Here is an 8,617-nt window from a genome sequence, read left to right as displayed (position 1 = left end):
CTCTTCTTCTCTTCGTTAGCATGGCTAAGGGTCTGTCGATCTTATTTATTTTTTCAAAGAACCAACTTTTAGTTTTATTAATTTTTTCAATGGTTTTTTTTTGTTTCAATTTCGTTGATTTCCACTCTGATTCTAATTATTTCTTGCCTTGTACTACATTTGCTGTTGTTTTGCTCTTCCTTTTCTAGGGTTTTGAGATGAAGTATGAGTTCATTTATTTGCTGGTTTTTTCTTTTTTTGAGGAATGAACTCCAGGAAATGAATTTCCCTCTTAAAACTGCTTTCATTGTGTCCCATAGATTCCGATATGTTGTGTCTGTATTTTCATTTATCTCTAAGAATTTTTTGATTTCCTCCTTTATGTCTTCTGTAACCCATTGATCATTCAGTAACATATTGTTCATTTTCCAGGTGATGCAGGATTTTTCCTTCCTTCTTTTATCATTGCTTTCCAGTTTCATTCCATTATGATCAGATAAGATGCATGGTATTATCTCCACCCCTTTATATTTACTAAGAGTTGCCCTATGGCATAATATATGGTCTATCTTTGAGAAGGATCCATGTGCTGCTGAGAAGAAAGAACGTGTATCCACTTAATGATGGTTGATATATTCTATATATGTCGGTTAAGTCTAGGTTATTAATTGTGTTATTGAGCTCTATAGTTTCTTTATTCAGCTTTTGTCTGGTGGATCTGTCCAATGGAGAGAGCGGTGTGTTGAAGTCACCAATAATTATTGTGTTGTGGTCTATTTGACTCTTGAACTTGAGGAGAGTTTGTTTTATGAATGTTGCAGCACCATTGTTTGGTGCATACATATTGATAATTATTATGTCTTGTTGGTGGATGGTTCCTTTTAACAGTATATAGTGTCCTTCTTTATCCCTTTTGATTAACTTAGGTTTGAAGTTGATTTTATTCGATATGAGTATGGCCACTCCTGCTTGCTTCCGAGGACCATGTGAGTGGTATGATTTTCCCCAGCCTTTCACTTTCAGCCTGTATATGTCTTTTCCTATCATATGAGTCTCCTGAAGGCAGCATATTGTTGGATCTGTTTTTTTAATCCAGGTTACTAGCCTATGTCTCTTGATTGGTGAATTTAAGCCATTAACATTTAAGGTTATCATTGATATATGGTTTGTGCTTCCAGTCATGTTTATTTATTTATTTATTTTAGTTTGGCTCGTTTTTCCCTTTTTGGTTATATTTTTTGTTCTTCCCTTTACTGTGTTACCTCCCAATATTAGTTTTGGGTGCTGTTTTTCATTTCCTCTTCTTGTAGCGTTTTGCTCAGAATGTCTTGCAGAGCTGGTTTTCTGGCTGTGAATTCTTTTAACTTTTGTTTATCATGAAATATTTTAATTTCATTGTCAAATCTGAAGCTTAATTTTGCTGGATACAGTATTCTTGGTTGGAATCCATTATTTTTCAGCGTTTGAAATACGTTGTTCCAGGATCTTCTTGCTTTCAACGTCTGTGATGAAAAATCAGCCGTTAACCTAATTGGTTTACCCCTGAATGTAATCTGCCTCCTTTCTCTCGTAGCTTTTAATATTCTCTCCTTGTTCTGTATGTTGGATATCTTCATAATTATGTGTCTTGGAGTTGGTCTATTTTGGTTTTGTATGTTTGGGGTCCTGTAGGCTTCCAGGATTTGGCAATCCATTCCATCTTTCATATCTGGGAAGTTTTCTAGGATTATTTCATTCAATAGGTTGTTCATTCCTTTGGTTTGAACCTCTATACCTTCTTCTATCCCAATGACTCTCAAGTTTGGTTTTTTTATGACATCCCATATCTCTTGGATAGATTGCTTGTGAGTTTTAAGCATCCTTTCTGTGTTGACTATATTCTTTTCAAGTTGATACACTTTGTATTCATTATCTGATGTTCTGACTTCTATTTGATCTAGTCTATTTGTAATATTCTTGTTTGAGTTTTTAATTTGGTTTATGGTTTCCTGCATTTCTAGGATTACTGTTTGATTTTTTTTTAAATCTCTATCTCCTGGTATAGCTCATTCTTTGCCATTTGAATTTGCCTGTTTAATTCATTTTCAAAATATACTTTCATTGCTTGGACTTGCTGTCTCATGTCTTCTCTAAGATTCCGTTCCATCTGAGTTAGGTATGCCTTGAGTTCTTTCTCTGACCATTTTTCTGAAGCCTCTAGGTTCTCCTGTGAATTTAAGTTGTCCTGCATTGTTTGTAATCCTTTTTTCCCTTGTTTTTTCATGGTGCTCATGTTGCTTTCCAACTCTGTTTGACTGTTGTGTTTCTGTTTTCTTCTTTAAATTTGTTTTGGTTTTTATAGTTCCAATATCTCTCCTTTGTGTTGGGAGACAATGTTTAGAGATGTTGGATTTAATTGTGATTTAAGGTAAATTCATTAGTTTCATTAGAGGCCTACAGAATTTGATGGCATGTATAGAATTGAGGTTTGAACTTAGGATTTTATGTTGAGGATGGGCGCTTTGATGGTATGAGGTTAGTATATGTTAGCTTCTTTGGGGGGTTGCTCAGATGGAGGCAGATATTAACAAGAGAATAGACAGGAGTACTTGGGGGTAGTTAAGGGCTTAGGCAGACTATGGACAGATTCGTAGAGTTCATCTATTTGCATTTAGTAAGTTGTATGTAATCTGGGTGGTCATGCTTAAGAGAAAAGATGGGGAAAAGGTAAGGAAGCAAACCAAGAAAGAGAGAGCGGGGGAGAGGAAAGAAAGAGAAAAGAATAGAAAAGAAATGGAAATGATAATAAAAAAAATAATAAAATGCAGTAAAATAGAAATTACATTAAAAAAAATAGTATAACTGTAGAAAAGAAAAAAAATTAAAATAAAAAAAAATAATAATAATTTTTAAAAAAAGGGACACTGTTAGGCTTCTATTTTCTTCACTTCCAGTAGGCGGTGCTGAGCCTTCGGGGCCAAGATTTTGCCCTCTGGCTGTAGGAAACAATCCGTGTGAGGCCGCTCCCTCCTCCCCCCACTGGTGTCTCTCAAAACCTGTTAGCTTAGGTTAATTCCTGGTTTCTAGTCCCCTGGCTTCTCCTGTCAGCCAGGTCTATCCCCGTGTGATACCTCTTGGCAGTTTAAACTGCACTCTGTGCCTACGGTTTCCAGGACGTGGGGCCATGGCTTTTGGGAACCGGCACCTTATTGTTTTGACTCCTTCCGCTAGCCCCTCCTCCTAGAGCTGGCGAAACGGGTTTCATTTCCGCTGCTGATGGGAGGGAGGAGTTGGGGGTCGGGTGCCCTTGCCTTTCCCCCACGCCTCTACTCACTCTCACTCTGTTAATACCGCCCCCGGGAACCCAGGGAGAGATTTTATGTGATTTCCTGGCTGTATGGGAGATAGACTAAATGTCACAGACCTGTTCTATAGCTGAATGAGCTGCAATCAGTCGAAAACAGGCGATGGTGACGTCAGCTCTCCAAGGTGGTGGCCGCTGGCTTCCTCGGTGGTCTGACCGGTGTGGAGAACCAAATTGGACCGCTTCCTTCCCCGTCTCAAACCCAGAATTCAGCACTGAGCACAGTGAGGGCACAGCCGGCAGGAGCCCGCAGAATCTGCAGCGCTGTATCTTTGCATTGCTAGCTCGTCGTTTCCCGGCACGCCGCAGTCTCTAGCAGCGGGGCGATTTGCTGAATAAGCAGCTTGACCCTCCGTGCGGACAAATCGCTCGCGTTTGAGCCCCAGTAACTGATCCTCGGGCGATGGAAATCCTTCCTCTAGGTTTTGGAGCACCCCAATTTTGCTAGAAATTCCTAACAAGATAGCTTTTAGCCATTCTAACTCGTCATTCTCCCGCACAGTGACGCGATACATGGGGGTGATGCACTCCATTTGCCTCCATCTTTTTTCACTTTGGATCTACTTTCTGAACTTTGCTTATATGATTTGTTAGGTGGGAAGAGAGAGGTGTTCATTCTGAGGCTAATGATTCCCCGTGACTGAAGCAAGACCTTGCCTGTGAATTGTGATGTTTTGTCTGACTGGTGGGAACAGTCACTATGCTTAGTTATGTGTGATTGCTGGGCACTTCCACCTCTGTCCCTTTAGACCCTGGCTTTGGTGGCTTCATGCATTTATCAGTGTCGGTACTCTTTGGACTAGTGAGCCTGGGTTTAAGGTGTATTACTCTACAGAGAATTTGTATTTCTCTACCCAGTTTGGGATTGTGATCAGTTTGAGGCCTTTTAAAATTATTGGATTAAAAAAAAATGTTTCAGATCTATGAATTGCACACAAGACAGGCAAACTTCCTTCTGTCTCCCTTTGTGGGCCTGTTCTCCCCAGTTCACCCTTTCACTGAGGTGTGTTTAAGGTCTTAGAATTATGAAGAGATCTCAGCATTGCTTCTCATTTCTCAGTTTTGTAGACCCCCAGTCCCCTTACCTCCACTTTTTTTTCTCTAGGAAAACCCATTGAGAAGGAAACTCTAGGTTGCCAGTGAGGAGCAGGTGTCCTCAGAGCAAGTGGTTGCTCACCCCTCACCTCTCTGGGTTGGTATTTTTTTGGTTTATGAGGATTTTCTTTATTGTCACGCCACCTCTGCTATGCATTATGCATTAAGAATGTATTTCAAAATACTTCACAGAGCTCTCTTGGGTTCTTTGTAACTGGGTGGTTTTTTTTTTTTTTTTTTTGAGATATCTGGCCTGAAATATTTGCAGGAATGGAAATCAAAGGCTTCATTTTATTTTCTACTTCATGGTTAAAATCTTCCAGAATTCTTTTCTATTAAACAGCTGTTTGGGAGATGCTGTGCTCTTGCAAGCCAGATTGTAGTTCAGTTTAAGGGAGGGCTATCTGTTAGAGACTGGAAGACAGAATATGCTGAAGAAGTGGTGAGCTCTCAAGTTTTAAATGTAGACAAGATGATTTTTTTGTGTGTGTACATAAACTATTTACTAACAGAAAAGGCCTCCAGATTCATTTCTTCTTGGACCAAAACCATGGTATAGCCACAGTGCCTAGTGGTCTTGGTGGGCTGGCCTGGGACCCGAAGGCCCCAAATCTTTTTCAGTCATTCCAGGTACTCCTGGAGCTTGTTGTCTGCATTGGCCAGAACCAAGGTCCATCCTTTATGTCCTTCTCTCTGGTCAAGAACCAGTCTGGGTACGTCAGGGATCCTGCATAATGGTAACCACACATTCAACCTCATCCTTGGTGAGTGCTCTAGTCCACTTGATGAGGTCACAGTCTGCTTTCCTCTACACCACATGAGCGTATCTTTGCCCCACATCCTTAATGGCAGAGATGGTGAAGGCCATTTTCTTACCACCCATCAATGTTTGTGCTGGAACTTCTCAGGGATCATTATCAACATGGCAATGGCCACAGTGGCAGTGTGCAGGTCCTCTGTGGAAGAGCAGATGATGTTTCACTGGTCATTTTGCAGAGAAATTTATGAACCACCGACAGAATAATGGGGAGATAAGAAACACAGACATTTGTTAAAACTTGTAATTCTTTGATATTGGCAGTGATCCTGATGGTGAGGATGGTGGTCGGGGTGCCCTTATATTTATTGAATTCCTATTATATGTGTGGCACACATTCCATTACACTGGAAACAGTTTTCAAATTCATCCCTTGCAACCATCTTACTGTGGTAGGTATTGTTATCTCTAATTTATAGATGGTAAAAGTGAGGTTATAAGAAAATAAATCTCCTAAGGTCATATGTTAAGTGACTGAGCTGGAGTTAAAAATTTAGAGTCAGCTGGCTTCAGAGCCAAGGTACGTTCCTCAATACCATGCTGCCAATAATGCCTGCAGTAGCAGAGTGGCGCGAGATGGGACTGTCACCGTCATCTCCCGGGCATAGTTGAACAGATTTTTTTTCCTGCCCTCTCTTTAAGCTTCTATCTGTGCCTCTGCTTAATCCCCACCATTCAGATTTTCAATTGCTATTTGAAAGGAAGAATTATACACAAACCCAAATCAATTTTGGCGGAAAAAGGAGCGCTTCCAAGTACATGCCACTAGGGGAATCATGTAATGGCTTCACTTTGATTTTTACTGCAAATGCTCAGGGATAAACGTGGTAGTAAATATGCTATCTCGTTTAGCAATTTAAATATTCTCTGCAAACTCCTTAGGTCCTGTCACTCCCACAAACACCCTGTTCCTTGTGTGGGAGTGCTACCCCCCCCAACAGCCTCTCTTCTACAGACAGAAGTTGCTGGAGTGGGGGGCTTAGGAACTGCTTTTTGCCCTGAGGGGGAGAGCTGGAGGGAGAGGGGAGCTCTTTGAAGGACTTGCCAATGATGTTATTATAACAAAGATTTTGACTCTATATTTTAAATTTTTTTTTAAGACAGGATCTCACTATGTTGCTGAGTGTCTTGCTAAATCACCAAGGCTGGCCTTGAATTTACAATTCACCTGCCTCAGGCTCCCAAGTCACTGGGATTACAGGCATGTGCCACTGTGGCCAGCCTTAACTCCATTTTTAACTTTTCTGCTCATCAAGTAAATAAGAAAGCCTGGTGACCCCTGCATTTGTGGGAAGTTCAAACCACATGAGTCCTAGTCTCACCCATCCGTGCCCCATGATCATCTTAAAACCCCAATCCAGTGGTCTCTTCCATCTCTTTTAAATCATTTTGGCCCTACTTGGGAGAACCTACCTTTCTCTTTCCAGAGAGCCTCATTATATGAGCAATAAAACTTTTCACACCCTCTTGGGCATGTGGCTGGATGGCAGCCGCAATTTGACATCTGGGACCAAATCCTGGGTGGGCAGGGGTGGTCCATTCTGCCTCTGTGGGGTGATTACAACATTGACACAGAGAAGACTGAGCAAGAGATGACAGGGACCTAGGTTTCTTTGGCTTCTCTGACAGCCACTGGCATCTCTGAAGTGTTCCTGGAAACAGTGTTGAGAGGGTGAGATGAGACAGGTGCTCAGTGTTACCTCGGCTCGGCCAACTCCTTATGAGGGCAGCTGGGCACCTGGAGTCAAGAGAAGTTGAGCCCCTGAGCCTTTTTCATCCCAAGTTCACACTCAAATATGTTTCATATTTGATTTAAATGGATTAGGTAAATATCGTATCAAGCTAGCCTTACCGGTTTGGCCTAATCCATTTAACTGTTCTCTGCTTTTTGAGGATGAGGGGATACTCACATGCAGGCATTTTCTGAGACTGACTGGGCTCTTGGAAATGAGAGAGAATATCAAAAGGAGAAAGAAATGGGTAAGTACCCTCAAGCTGAAGCTCAGCACTGAGCTCCTTAAGTCTCTAAGGAGACAGAGAGACCCTAAGAGACAGAGAGAGGGAGGGCAGGAGGAGACTTGACCATCATCCCAGCACTATGACATCATAATGGCAGGCCCTGGCTGTCCAACCCCAGGCAGTCTCCTTCTAGTGTTAAGAAGGGGGAAGGTGGAAAAAGGATCAGGCTGCGTTGGCCCAGTCCGTGCTCAGCATATGGGAGTGCAGCTTTTCCAGATTCTGCCACACCAGGGTGATAGGTTCATGAACTTGGAGAAAGCAAATTTTCTTCTTTGCAGTCTGGATGCTGTTGACTTACTTAGCCTCACTGTGCTTGGCTACTACCTCCAGGACAATGATCAACCGAAGCAGGAAGGATGAACATCCTTGCTTCGTCCTTCCACTCAGGAGAGAGACGTTCAATTTTTGACAATTTATAATCATGCTAGCTAGAGGTTTTACTAGGTTGAAAAAGTTCTAAGTTTGCTGGAAGTTTTGATCATTGATGGATGCTTTCGATTTTGGCAAACGATTTTTTCTGTGACTGCTGAGATGATTATGTGATTCTTCTTTCAGTTGTTAATATGGAGACTCCACCGATTGATTTTTGAATGCCAAACTGAACTTGCATTCTGAGGGTAAATACCACTTGGTCATAACATATGAGCCTTTTCATATTTTGCTGGATTCAATTTGCTTAAATTTGGTTAAGGTGTTTGGGGGTCTACGTTTGTGGTAGAAATTAATTTGCAGTTCAGTTTTCTTAGGAGGGTCACCTGGTTTTGAAATCAGAGTATTGCTGGAGTAAAAGAATGAGCACTACTCAGATTTTATTTTGTGGGAAAAGGTTAAACAGAATTGATGCTATGTATTTATTTTGGGTAGACTTCTCCATAAAGTTAAACCTAGAGTTTTCTTTCTGGAAAGGGAAAACTCAAATTTCTTTCATAGATAAAGGACTATTCAAGGCATTTCCTCTTGAGTGAGTTTTGGTTTTGATAGTTTGTGTCTTTGAAGGAATTTGTCTATTTGGTCTAATTTTATTATTTGTTGGCATAAAATTTTTATAGTCTTTGCTGAGTCCCTTTTTAATGCTGGTGAGATCTGAGGTGGTACCCCACTCTCTTGTGTGCTGGTCTTGGCAATTTTTCTCCCTCTTCCTCTCCCCCCCCTCTTTTCCCCCTGATCAGTTGTTCTAGAAGATTACACTTCGATTGATATTTTTAAAGAAACTGTTTTGGTGTTATTGATTTTTCTCGGTTATTTTTCTGTTTTCTATTTCATTGATTTCTACTCTTATCTTCACAATTTACTTCCTTTTGCTTTGGCCTTGCTTTTATTTTTTATGTTTCTTAAGGGGTAAATTAGGTAATTGGTTTTAAACG

Source organism: Marmota marmota, unplaced genomic scaffold, assembly GCF_001458135.2.
Source record: "Marmota marmota marmota unplaced genomic scaffold, marMar, whole genome shotgun sequence".
NCBI lineage: Eukaryota > Metazoa > Chordata > Mammalia > Rodentia > Sciuridae > Marmota > Marmota marmota.
This window is presented reverse-complemented; position numbering follows the sequence as displayed.